General features: G+C 36.3%; 1 long non-coding RNA gene and 1 other non-coding gene across 2 annotated transcripts; both read left to right on the forward strand.

Annotated features, from left to right (window-relative positions):
• The first annotated feature begins 678 nt into the window (after positions 1-678).
• Positions 679-780, forward strand: LOC132042624 (U6 spliceosomal RNA). Its single transcript, XR_009411521.1, has one exon. It is a non-coding gene; the product is annotated as a U6 spliceosomal RNA (small nuclear RNA).
• A 3,739-nt stretch (positions 781-4,519) lies between these two features.
• LOC132042622 (uncharacterized) lies at positions 4,520-6,537 on the forward strand. The gene is made up of 2 exons (XR_009411520.1): positions 4,520-6,103; positions 6,218-6,537. It is a non-coding gene; the product is annotated as an uncharacterized LOC132042622 (long non-coding RNA).
• The last annotated feature ends 7,544 nt before the right edge of the window (positions 6,538-14,081 follow it).

Here is a 14,081-nt window from a genome sequence, read left to right on the forward strand (position 1 = left end):
TAAATATCTAAGACTTATTTTGGATCACACATTTTAAAAGTCTTTCTTTATTTCTTAAATTTTGTATCAAATAAAAAAAGAATAATCTTTTTGGGACGGAGCGGGTATTACTTTACATTTTTTAACGCTCAAAATGTAAAGAATGCTTGTCATATTTTTCCTGCAGTCCAAATATAACAAAATGATAGCAGATTTGAAACTAAAGGTGCATCGCCAACGGTGGCGGAGCCACACTATGTCAAGGGTGTTCATCCGAACCCCCTCGGCAGAAAAAAATACTATTTTTACAAGGTTAAAATTATTTTTTATGTATATATATTAGACGTTGAACCCCCTTAGGCTTCTTCGTATGTTTGCTTTTTTATATTTTGAACCCCTCGTAAAATTCTGGCTCCGCCATTAATCGCCAAAGTTAACATTGAAGTTGCCATTACCATAGAATCAACTATTGAAATTTTAAATGCAAAAATTAGTGCAAAAACATTACGACTTGGTGAGTCCATCTATATTAAACCTACTATTTTAGCGTCAAAACAAATCCAATTTAAGGTAATATCAGTTTTCTAAAGTACAGTAATCGTCATCTTCTGACTCTTCCATTACTTAATGAATCACTAAGAATTCCAAGATTAGTTCATTGCATTAAAATTTTGTTATTTAAGTGTAACTTTTTAAGTGGTCCCTTCGGGGACATCCAATAAAATTGGAACGATACAGAAAAGATTAGCATGGCCCTGCGCAAGGGTGACACACACAAATCAAGAAATGGTCCAATTTTTTTTATTTTATTTTTTTGAAAAAACTTTTTAAGTGAATTTTGAATTACTTATTATACTGCTTTTGTAACTCCAATCTTCTTACCGACAAATGTTGTTAGTTTGAATTTATAGTTGAAGGGAAGATCGTTCAACTCCCTAAATAATATTTATGTCTAGCAAATTGGAAACATGGAAGAATTTATTTTTATGTTTTTTGAGTGTCAAAACAGTCTTTTTATGCTGTTGCATAAAATGGGTTACTCAATATTATATTGGGTTTATTGTCACTTGGTTAAATTAACCACGAACCAATAAAGTTCTATTTGTGTTTGAAAAGTTATTAAAGTGTAAATTTCATGTAAAAGTATACCAGTCATAAACGAAAAAAAAAAAAAACAGAAAGTTTGAACCACAAATACATATCATTTTTGTTTTCGAGCTTATGTATTTTGTTCATCACACATTAGATATATCTTGTGATTAAACGTGTACAAATAATGTAATTGACGGAATATTCGATAACCATCCATGAATTAAGGAGCTATGAAAATAATATTTGGTTGAACCTCAACAATGATACTAGAAGTTAAAATTGAAGTTGAAGTTAAAAAAGTATAATACTAAGAAGGGAATGGAGTTTACCATTTTTATTAGGAAGCTTGAGTATAAAGTTAATGATACAAAGTTTCAATTACATATTGTTAACACTTATAGTGACCCAATTTGAATCAGTGGTGGAGTCAGGATATTCACTGAGGGGGTTTAAATTATGAAAAAGCAAACAGACCAAGAAGTCAAAGAGGGTTCAACGTCTACTATGTAGATTTAAAAAATAATTTTAATCATTTATAAACAGTGTAATTTTCAGCCGAAGGGGGTAGATGAACCCCCTTATCCCTTCCTGCCTCTGCCCCTGGGTTTTGAACATAGAATTTTCTATTAATAATAGAAAAGAATAAATAGTTTATTATTTGGAAAAAAAACTTTTGACATTAATAAATAATATAAAATTTGTAAAACTACTTAAGAAATTTGTAATACTGAAGAAAATATTCTTATTATATTGGAGCACGGGCCTATGGCCACTAGTATCTACTTCTACTTCTACTTCTATTTCTACTATTCATATATATATATATTGTACTATCTTATAAAGGGCAATAAGCAAGCAGCAGGTCAACATGCCTGCTTTGGCAAATTAGAGGGCAATCTGGTCATTTGAGTTAAAATGGTCTAATATGATTGGCCAAAAAGGATTATCACTGTAGCTGCTGTATTATCTTTTGCATGACTTCACTATATTGTCCTTCGCTTTATCGCATCATCTATCACCCATTTGAAGGCCACTGCTGGCTTTTGATGCTATGTGGCCCCTTTTCTCATGTTCGTTGATTATGCGCGCGCGCACGTATATATATATGTAAAGGGCAATAAGCAAGCAGCAGGTCAACATGCCTGCTTTGGTAAATTAGAGGGCAATCTAGTCATTTGAGTTAAAATGGTGGAATATAATTGGCCAAAAAGGATTATCACTTTAGGTGCTGTATTATCTTTTGCATGGCTTCACTATATTGCCCTTTGCTTTATCTCATCATCTATCACCCATTTGAAGGCCACTGCTGGCTTTTGATGCTACGTGGCCCCTTTTCTCATGTTCATTGATCACACATAGAAATATGTCATATTCGGGCTTAAAATTTAAATATTTTGCTGATTAAATTCTTGCAGATTTTACCAAAGTTTTAAAAATAATAATATAGTAAATTACTGCATATTTTTGTACTTTGTGCCATATTAAACTTTTTAACCCAAGTTTAAATAGTATATATGTTTGATTTACATTTATAAGTTAATCAAATTAAAATTTGACAAAGAGAATAACTGAATAAGTATGTTTTTGGTTAAATTTACCTACGCCGAGAAGTAATATTTGTACACTTAAATTAATCGAATCAAAATTTAATCAATTATAGCAGGTTCATATTATCAACTTATGCTCAATAGTATATTAGTAATTTCTATTATTCTAACGACTCAAATAATAAAAAAAGGACCTTCATTTTGCATACGAATCATCTTCTTAAAATACTAATAAATTTCATGAGACATATTATGAGTAAATTCCCTAAAAGGTCACCCATGTATTGAGAATTACCTACAAATATCACTTTTATTTATTTTAGGACTAGGGACTATTTTTCTCAAAATATACTAAACACATAAAACTTTCCGTCTCTCCTAGTTGGCGTGCCATGTCATATAAAATTTTATTTTTTTTAATAATAACGGGATAATTTCAGAGACCCCCCTCACATTTAACCTTATAATACTTACTTCCCTATGGTTTGAGATATTATGCTCACCTCGCTTATTTTAAATTTTTTGTATCCAAACTTGTTTAAATGATAATCTTGTAAGAATATTCCAAAAATACCCTTTTGTGGCACTAATATAATTATTTAATAGTACTCCTACGTGACTGGTAATCCAAGAAATATTTCGTTCAAGTTTTTAATACTATGTTTTTTTTTTTTTAAATTTTTTTTTTTTATATTGGATTTGGATTTACAAGACGAATAAACGTATGAAAAAAAGTAAAATTATAAAAAATAATATAACCATTACTTTTTTCATCTAACATGAGATGATACATTTTTATTTTGATAATTTTTGTGGACTTAAGAACAAAAATAAATCATGTTCAAATATAAAAATTAGATTTTCTGCACATATGCACCAAACAATATTTTATTTCTCGGACAGTAAACTGTTTTTTTTATAATAAACTAATTAACAGTTTTTTGTACTTAAGTATTGCATATGTAACTGAAAAAATTACATCTAAACTTTAATATGTTTAAGTTGTATAACAATTAGCAAGTTCGGTAATTTACAAGAAAATAAATAATGCATCTAATGGAAAGTTGTGCCCAATGGATCCCTCTAGGTCGAATATTTTAATTCTAAAGTAATATATTTTAAAGATTTTCTTCCCACAATTAAATATTCAATATAAAGCCAAGAAAGGGCAACTTTGAAATATTGGATACGTTTTATCATTACAAAGAGTTTGGTTACAAAAAGTTGAAAATAAGAGAGGTGAGCGTGATATCGAAACCTTGAGAAGTTAGTGTTATAAGGCTTAACTTGAGGGTAGGTTTACGCAATTATTCCTATTTTATTAAAAAAATAGAATCTTATGTGACATGGCATGCCAACTAGGAGAGAAGGAGAGTTTTTTGTGTTTAGTATATTCTGAGGAAAATAGTAATAGTTGGGGTGATATTCTAGTCCGAAAATAAACAAAAGTGATATTTGTAGACAATTCTCAATACATGGGTGACCTTTTAGGGAATTTACTCGACATATTATATGAGAACATTTGAGTTTTAACAAGCTTTACATTTGTAATCGCACTTACAATGAAGTTTTAAGTGTATAACACTAACTACTCTCACTCATAGACTGAAACATATTTCATTGCAAATTAAACATATCTTAATTATTTTGTATCCTTTTCAGTTTTCTTTATATTGCTAATTTTTTTTTTAAAAGAAATTCTACATAGTTCATATATGAAATACAATTTCCATGTTGGGCCTGTGCATCTAGTTTAACTATATAATAAGTGTAAGTTGGGTGGTGCGACGAAGGGCACTTCCGTAATATCATTGTTATTCAAGGTCATTTTGTACTTCGCTTTCAACTCCTTTATTTGCCTTCTTGCTGATACGTGTTTTACTTGTGGGATACAACTGGATTTTACACCTTCTTCTCCATCAGTCTACTTTTTTTTTTTTTCATTCCAATATCGTCCTTCTCCATTTCGGCTTCGCTTTCTTACTATTTATCAAAAACAATAGCTCAATTTCTGTCAGAAAGAACAGAGCTTTCTTCATTGTGCTTCATCGGATTCTGCTCCCGCTCGGTGAAGAAGATAAAGCTTACATTAGCTTCAAATTTTTTGCTTACTTAATCAGTAATCAGTACCTATTTCAATAGAGAATGTGGGTTCGAGAAAAATTATAGGGTTATTTTTGTTTCGTACCCACTGTCCTGAAGAATTATGGTGTATCCGCCTCTATTTATTTGCAAGTAAGGAGTATCATTATGTGTTGTTGGAACATATCTAATTCCACATCTCAACAAGGAAGGTAGTAATTGTCCTCTGACTTGATCCCTTTCTCCATCATTTTCATTGACTCTAGTAGTATTCTAGTAAGTATTTTGTGTTTTTCATTTTCCTATCTATCTTTTCTCTGGTATTCTGCTTTGTTCATTTGTATTGTTTAATTATCCTCTTGGTTTTCTGTGTATGTAATGCAACGATAGATACACTCTCCAAAATTTACAAGCATCCTGATCGACGAGGTAAAATTGAAAAAGCTTGAAAATGGAGGAAGAGAATATTCCTCAGTTCTGCTAAATTTTCAAATATTCTATCTTGGTGAGGATATAAACCATTGACTCTATTATTTTTGCATTTATGCTTTATTTTTTTTAATTCAATGTATAAGCAGATTTTTCATTTACAAGTATATGATTTTCCCTCTTTTTAATTTTTTAATGGTAGATTCTGATTCAAGTATATGCGTGCTGTTTTTACTGTTTGAACGCTTCTACAGCCACATCAGTTGCCATCTTGGCAAAAAAAATCTAACTAAAAGGGAAGAGCTTTGTGTAGTTAAGGACGATATGCCTAACCCCATAGGTGACTTTAACATAACCATCTTTCCTTTTGCAAGGCCATAACTTTTGATAAAACAAAAATAGGTTATTTGAAAGATGCTATCCAGCGTATCCTTTATTGGGAATCTATTTGCAAATTCATTTGTATCTAAAAGAATGAAGCTTTTCATGAAGAAAATGATTATGGATAATTCTTTCATGGTGTCCTGCATTTTGATTGTGCTACAGTTAGTAATGTTGCTTTGTCAAGAATTTATCATTACCTGAAAGTTCGTCCTATCTCTTTGTCTGGAGAATTTATTTAAACAGTAAGGTATACATGATTAATATCATTGATTTTTCTGCTTTTTATTTGATATCTAGGTCAGTAAGAATGTGTATCCGGACGATCCTTCTAATATGTTTGTGAACTTAATGGTGATCAAATGTAGTACTTTGATATTTGAACTCCTTGCTGCCCCTCTCTATTTTCATTGCATAAATGAAATTTTGTTTTACTGTTTTCGTATTTTCCTGGTGATATGTGCCTTCTAAAACTAGGTTGCTTTATTATACGTTAATGCATGAGATGGATTCATTGACTCCCCACGTTGTTTATGTCGCACCAAGGTCATAGTATGTTCTGTTGTCGCTCAGACGCATGTTCATATGAAGAGGTAAGAGAATGAAATTCTTGCTTCCCCAATAGACTATAAAAGTTTCTTCAGGTTACTTTAATTGTAATATTAGTGGTCGTGATATTTCATTTACTGAAATTTTGATATTTATAGTATATAAAAGGAGTGGAAGGTTCTACTGGTTCGGGGCATATTGGTATATTATTCATGAGGAAATGGCTGCAAGAAGACAACAACATAACACGAGAGAACTTTGTCAAAAAAGTAAAAAGAGTGGAAGGTTCCTACTGGTTCAGGGCACATTGGCATATTATTCTTGAGGAAATGGTTGCAAGAAGACAACAACGAAACACGAGAGAACTTTGATGTTTAGGTAATAATGTACTCTTCTCTTTTCCATTTTTCAGTGTAAAGATTTCTTCCTGTCCCGACCCAATTTATGGATCACGCAGGCACTAAGCCTATCCCACCTGGCAGGCAAACCTTTACCGACCAAAACCATTGTTAAAACTCATTTTACAACTTAACAACTGGTAGGAAAGAACATTAAGTAAGAAAACATAAATGAAACTCTTTATAAATTTAGAAATTACGACTTCTCGGGACCTAGTATAGACATGTACAAGAGCTTCTACAATACAGAGGAGTAAACTCAAAATACAACAACACAACTTCTGCCTTGGAATAAGATACACAGAAGCTGTAGGGAGCTGTATGCCACTTCCGCTATCGAAACCTTCAAGCCATAACCTGAAACATATCTACACCCCGAAAAGGATCTGGCAAGAGTAGTATCAGTACACCACACGTACTGATAAGCATCATAGGCCGACTAAGATGAGTTCACGCAATACGGTATAAAATCAATTAGAATAGGGAGATAGGTACAGTCGTAACACCTTTCAAATCCTACCCATACTTAAACAGTTCCGACATAAACATACTCATATCCTTTTACTATTACCACGTCAACACAACAACAGAAAGTAAGGACTAACAAACAACAAACAGTTACATTCAAGACAGACTCCTAGACCAGCTAACCCACAACAATTTAATAAAGAACAGGCATCAAACCTCCATACCAACCAATACTACGTGGAACCACTAATCCTTACCTTTTTCCTCCATAATCTGACAGACTCGTAAATTGACAAATAGACACAACAGCACAACAGCCCACATTCGGCATTAGTCAATAATCGCTTACCAAATACAAGTAAAACTAAGTAAAAGCAATACAACCAACGACAGTATCTCAACCGTACTTCCAAACCTTAACCATGCTAAATGGAATCACTCCAACACCACCTTTCCTCATTAGTCAACAGAGCCATGAAATTACACGTAAACACAACCGCCCATAACCAAAATAACATCATCAAACAGGGACAACCATCAACCAATCACAGGGATATGATAAGTCCAGTCATCAACCAAATAAAGGAATAATATGATCCAATGCAATGCAATGCAATAATAATAGTATCACATCCATACACACATGTTAATGGTATTATTTGCACAATAGTCATGACCTATAGGGGACCCATGGTGTCCATTTACCACTCGCTCCAGAACTGACCTCGGATCACGAGCCTATAACTAGGCCACATCCTCACCCCCTGTCAAATATGCCTTTATATATATATATATATATATATATATATATATATATATATATATATATATATATTATTTACGTATTCCACAATATGAATCTTGATTTATTTCCGATTCAACAAGCAATATGGAATATGATCGGCCACTAAAATCAATGTCAAGAATTACATCGCACCACACCATAAATCATAACAAGATTAAGGGAAAATGATTCAACCACAGCATGAACACTCAATGAAGACCCTTACAGTTAAAATACAAGTCACCCCAGCCCATAGTGCAGCAAGACTCTAAAAGGGTCAATCAGTTAATACACGAACCCCACCTTCTAACTAAATCCCTAGCAAAATATATACACAACATTTCTTTCTCCCTCAACATAACGACTACACACCTTGGTTCAATTACTCACTTAATGGCGGTAAGCCTACAAAATCAGCATTCATATTAACCTAAACAATATCCAACCAAACTCCGTGTCTGAAGACCTAATCATGTTTTCTCCTCCTGTCAGTTCAATAACGTATATACGACTCATTAATCAAAGTCTAACTCAAGTAAACCATAACCAACTCGATGCCGAGAAGCTGTTACGAACATCCATGGAATCTCCACTTTCTCGTTTCCAACTGGAAGCTATAACGGAGAAGTCTAGAAGTATCACGAACCTGAGAGCGAGATTCAAATTTAAGAGTATGTAGTAGTCTAGACTCCATAATTACAAGTCTTTATAATTCATAGGAAATAGCCTTTCCCTTCATGTTCCCAATTCAATAAGTCAAGACTTAATCCATTCTCTAACTATTGGGGAATCATTATTCGTGTTTAGTTTATCATCCTAAAACATGAATCTATGTGAAGTTTTTGAAAGTACAAGATCTCTGGTCAAGATTACCCGTTACATTTTTCCAGGGTGGAAATAGTGATAAAGACCCCATCTTTATTAATCCCATGAGATAAAGCTTAGAAAAAGAAGAATTTTCTTTGAAGAAGATAGCATGAAGAGTGTTTGAAAGTTTACCTTTCTCAAGCCTCTAAGGGTTCTATTCCGGAATCCTCCCAGGTGACGGCCTAAAATAAGGTTTTGTGAAAAAGTGGGGTAAAATCCCGAAATAAGTTTTTTAATACTGGGTCGAAGTTCGCATCGACAGCTGCAGCGGTCTGTAGGTTTGCTGGGGCGAACTTGTTATAGCCCGTATTTTGTGCATTGGGACAATCCGGATTAACTATGATAAGTTAGGGTCAAAACCATTCCGGGATACAAAGTCGGGACTTTTGACCTTCGATTTTATTTTGAGACCTAAGTTGTTCATGAATTTATTGGCATAGAACATTTAGGAAAATTTGGGACCAAAAATGGAATAATTGAAAGTTGCAAATCATCCATTCTAGGCCATTTGGCCGTGTGGATTGGGAGTGGTTCCCACACATTTTGTGGCCAATTTTAATTGGTCCAACACATGTGTGGGCCATGGACACATGTATAGTTTATATGGGAGCATAGAAGATGACTTCTAAGTCATCTTCTCCTCATTCAACACTTAGAAAAAAAAAGAGAGAACTTGGATGAACTTCAAGGGGCATTCGGCCAAGACAAGAAAAATTCAAGTCCAAATTGAGCCATCACAAAAATATTTCTTTGATGCAAATCCACTAATTGGAGGTCCCTAAGTAGCGTGGAAGTATTGTTTGGGTCATCAAACCATCCGTTTTGTAAATCGCAAACCCTAGCCTAGTTGTGAAGTCAAGAAGAAAGGTAAGATTTAATCATGTTTTATGTGTTATGAATGGTGTATGCATGTTGTAGTATGCTAAAATGGATCAAATTCATAAAATATGGTATGTTGAGGTTAGTGTATGGTGTGTATGGGTTGTGTAGGTGTGTGTGTTGTGTTGAGATGATGAAGTGATTCTATGTAGCATGTTTAGTTGTGTAGTGTGAAGAAAAGAATGAGAATCATCAACATATGTATATGTGTAGTGTTGGCTAGAATATAGGTCATATTATATGACAAGAATGGATTAATTTATTTAGTATGTCGATTGTTGTCGTTATGGATTCTATGTTGGAAATGAGAGTTTAATGACTCAAGATTGATGTTGTAATTGTATGGGCTGATTTGGAGCATAATGTGCATTTAATGTAATTTTTGTATTTATGAGAATGACATTGTTAGAGTGTGGATTGTCGGTGAAAATCATGATTTGGAAGTGAGGAATGGGTTATAGTTGTGTTCTCGGGTTTGGGGCAAAATTCGGGTAAGTTGGGATGTTGTTTGGGATGTTTGAAATGTTGTATGAATTGTTTAAAATGTCTTTGAATATTGTTGGTATGGGTTCGGGTTAGTATTGGAATGTATGAGCGTTGATGTTGGCTTGAATGTAAGCGTTGAATTGAATATTATGAATGTTGTTGAATGATGTAAAAGCAGGGTTACTAATGTTATATTGCTTTCCTGGGATTGATTATTGATGTTGCTAGGTTGGTTGTTGGTGTTGTTGTTGTTGATTTGGCCGAGTTAAATTCTCGGGGGTCTATTTACGGGGAAAATCTTGCCCAAATTTACGAGAATTAAGTGCTAAATTGGAATTAAATGCCTAAATGCCTATGGCTAATGGTTGGCATATTATGACGTATTTGTAGACCTTGGGGAGCCCGAGGCGTAGGTTTGGATTAGCTTTGAGAGCGGACGAGGTATGTAAAGCTCAATCCTTTCTTCTTTTGGCATGCCTTAGTTACAAATAGGCTATGACACGAGCCTCGAGGAACTTCCATTCTCGCAATCCGAGCATGTGTATGACTCTTATTTGTTTCTTGGAATTCGTACGCTTGATATGATGAAATATTGGCCCTTATGTCTTTGGAATATTTGATTTTCAAATGCTGCATAAAAAGTTTTGTTTTTAAAGAATTCCGTAACTACGAATGATCGTAACTTTCACAGAAAGGCTCGGATTGCCTCGACATGTTTGTAGGAGATTGTATGGCGTATGATGAGTATGTTTTTCATAGGCGGGCCCGGCTCGGGTCGGCACCCGACCGTGGGTCCCGCGACTCTCCTTTTTGTAATCCTGATGACTTTTGAAAGAATTTGGTTTGGCTATTGTCCCGATTTCCAAGTATGGTCATTTTACTTATCTTTTCGAGTCTATGATAATGATTTTATACATATGGTTACTCGCGACTCGCTCGTGGCGTTCGTTGTATCTTTCGCCGAGTCCGGGATTACGTTCGTTATCGTGCGCACTTTGTTATACTTCCGTGTTATCTCGTGTTATGGTTCGCCGAGCCCTTCGCTAGAGGGCTGGGTTCCGCTCATATTTGGTGTTATGCTGTGTATGGCGTTATGATGTGATATGATGTGTGACGGGGATACGGAGATTTGAAACTTTCTGGTGTTATGCTATGTTATGGCGCCAATGACGGGCGGGCGACCATATTTTCTGAGCCCTATGCATGATTTGTATTTTGAAAATAAACACTTTGGTATTTTTTGGATATGCACTTACTTTCGTACTTCGTTTCGATTATGACTCGTATTTGTTACTATATCTTCGCTTTGCATACTCGCACATATTTCGTACCGACCCCCTTTCTTCGGGGCCGGCGTTTCATGCCGGGTACGGACGTACGGTTCGGTGATCCGCCGCTTAGGACATCTATTCTGTCGGAGTGCTCCCTTTATTCCGGAGCCCACATTTTGGTATATATTCATTCGTCGTATATGTATTAGTTTGTTCGGGGATAGGGCGGGGCCCGTCCCGTCATATGATTCTCGTTGGTCTCGTTTAGAGGTCCGTAGACGTATATGTGGGTTGTGCCTATTCGTACATGTGTGTTCGTATGATACGTATTCGGGCGATCCCATCCGCCGTGGCGGCCTTGTCGCTTGCATTTGTATATGTTTTGGGTCGTTGCGCCATTTGATAGCCTTGCAGCGCTCGATATGCATATGTTTGTGTTTGAGATGTGTTTGAAACAGTTTGAGATAATCTGAGACAACGTCTGATATTTGTATACGCATAAGCTATCTGTATATGATTCGGATTTGATGAGTGTGTTTAGGTGCCCAGCTCGGGCACTAGTCACGGCCTACGGGGTTGGGTCGTGACAGAACTCGCTATGGCGGTTACTCGACTGCTGCGGTGAAGCGATCCTATCCGGCCCCACAACTTTTAACCCTTACCGACTCGGCTATAGTTAAAATTAACGTAAAACTTCTCTATGGAATAATCCTATGACACATCAACTTGGTTTTTATACATGTGCTGCGGAAAGTCTAATAACGACCAGACGGGTCGTTATCTTAGATACCAATTAAATAACCGTTCATCCCCAAATGGCTTAGGGAGGTATGGGGTTAAATGGTCTTATCACACCGAAAGTTATAATTTTAATGGAGCTCATACAAAATTCACAATACCCAGAACCTTTGATCGAGGTCCCCGCGCACTAGTCGGATCTTGTTTGGGTTCGAATAGAAAATCACCCGCTAACGGACACTAATACGTCGTGCTATATGAGAGGATGCTTTACTAGACCAGCCGAACTAAAGAAGGGACGAGGAACCAGACTCTTGATAATATCATTAGGCCCATTAAGGCGGCTCACACAATCAGGAAAGGAACTTAAAGCGCATAACACAGATATAATCAATACAACTAAACAGGCGGGACCACGAGCTGCTGTCGCGACTCGAGACCGCGACGCGAGGACTGAAAGAGTTCGCAGACCACTGCAGCGGATAGGATTCCCACTATAGCGATACGCTGCGGCGGATCGAGGGCCACTGCAGCGGAACTACCCAGGCAGACTTAAAAATAGGGAGGGTGATTCATTTCACCTTCCCACTTAACTTCTCTCCCTTGGCCATTTTTTCCTTCCCCACTCCCCACTATTTTCTCCCCTCATTCAACTCCCTAGTCTCTTACTCTTCCCCCCTTTATCCCATTTTAATCCCCCCATACTCCTCATTCCTAACTACACTTCAAACCAAAAAAAAAAAAAAAGGCAATATTTTAGTGCAACAACATGGGTCAATTTCTTGGCAATCTTCACGAGTTTTCGTCTAATTCAAGGTATGTTGCACACCCATTACTCCATACCGTTATTAGGAGCTTTTATTCTCAAATTTTCATATCTAAATATTTGGATATTGCAAGAATTTTGGGGTTTGGAACAAGGGGTTTGACTCCTTAGGAAAGGGAGAATCCGAATCGTAGCATGTTATTTAATGTTCACAAAGTCTTAGCATCATTTATGACCTAAGATTTGCTTGAAAATTGAGGATAAAACGTTGTAAGGGCTGTGGGTACATTTGGTGGAAGGGTTTTGGTATTTTCTTGAAATTAAAGGCCTATTTGTTGTTATAACGATGTTCTATGGGGTGTAAACGACATGCATGTTAACATACTACCCGATCTATTCGAAATCTGTTGAAATTTGGCCAAAATTTTAAGGCACCATTTTTGAGAACACAAGGGTTTTTCACTAAAGAAGACGGGTTCACTTTCCGCTGGCGCGGACCTACCATAGCGCTTGCTTGAGCGCCGGTGCAGAAACACAGGGGGTCGAGGAACTTCGTGGTAGCGGTCGCGGCTCGCCTCTGCTGCATCGCTACCGCGGTACTAATAGCGCTGCAGCGGAGGTTGCACAGAGGCAGAATCAGAACACTAACAACTTCATACCTATGTTGAAATTTGTTGGTTTTCCTAGGTCTGTAAACGTCTTATTGCTGACTAAAATCGTTGTAATATTTAACTAATGCTGTCTCTTTTCATAGGTACACCATTCTACTACATCATGGCCCAGAACCAAGGAGTACCTCGTTATGAAAGGTTCCTCACCCCACAATGCAAAAGGCACTTCTTGGAGCAAAAAAGCAAGGTGCTGTTATGTGAGAGGGGTTTCGTTATGGATCGGGTGGATGAACTCGCCTTGGAATTTTACAACCGCCTACAAGCTATTAGGTGGAATAAGTTAGTTGAGGATCCCGGTCAATGCAATGCGAATTGGGTAAGAGAGTTTTATGCTATGCTCCCCTCTGTGGATTTGTCCTCTCCGGACCCAGATATTCAGATTCGGGGCGTCAAGGTGAAGATTGGGGCTGAGGTGATAAATCAAATTTATGATCTGGACAACCATCTAGATGATGAGTTGAACGCCAAAAATTACGATAGCAATGGTCCTTGGTTAGTGTCTATGCTAGTACCAGAGGTAAAGAGGGGTAAGATTACTTGGGTCCACAACCAGATCGGGATTAAGAGCTGTTACTTTTTCACTGACGCTCGCAGGTGGTTGAACATTGTGTCCCGCAGAATTCGCCCTTCAAGTAACACTACTGACGTTACCTATCCTCGGGCACTCGTGGTGGCTTGTGTGTTGGATGGCGTG

The sequence above is a fragment of the Lycium ferocissimum genome, unplaced genomic scaffold (assembly GCF_029784015.1).
Source record: "Lycium ferocissimum isolate CSIRO_LF1 unplaced genomic scaffold, AGI_CSIRO_Lferr_CH_V1 ctg1659, whole genome shotgun sequence".
NCBI classification, from domain to species: Eukaryota; Viridiplantae; Streptophyta; class Magnoliopsida; order Solanales; family Solanaceae; genus Lycium; species Lycium ferocissimum.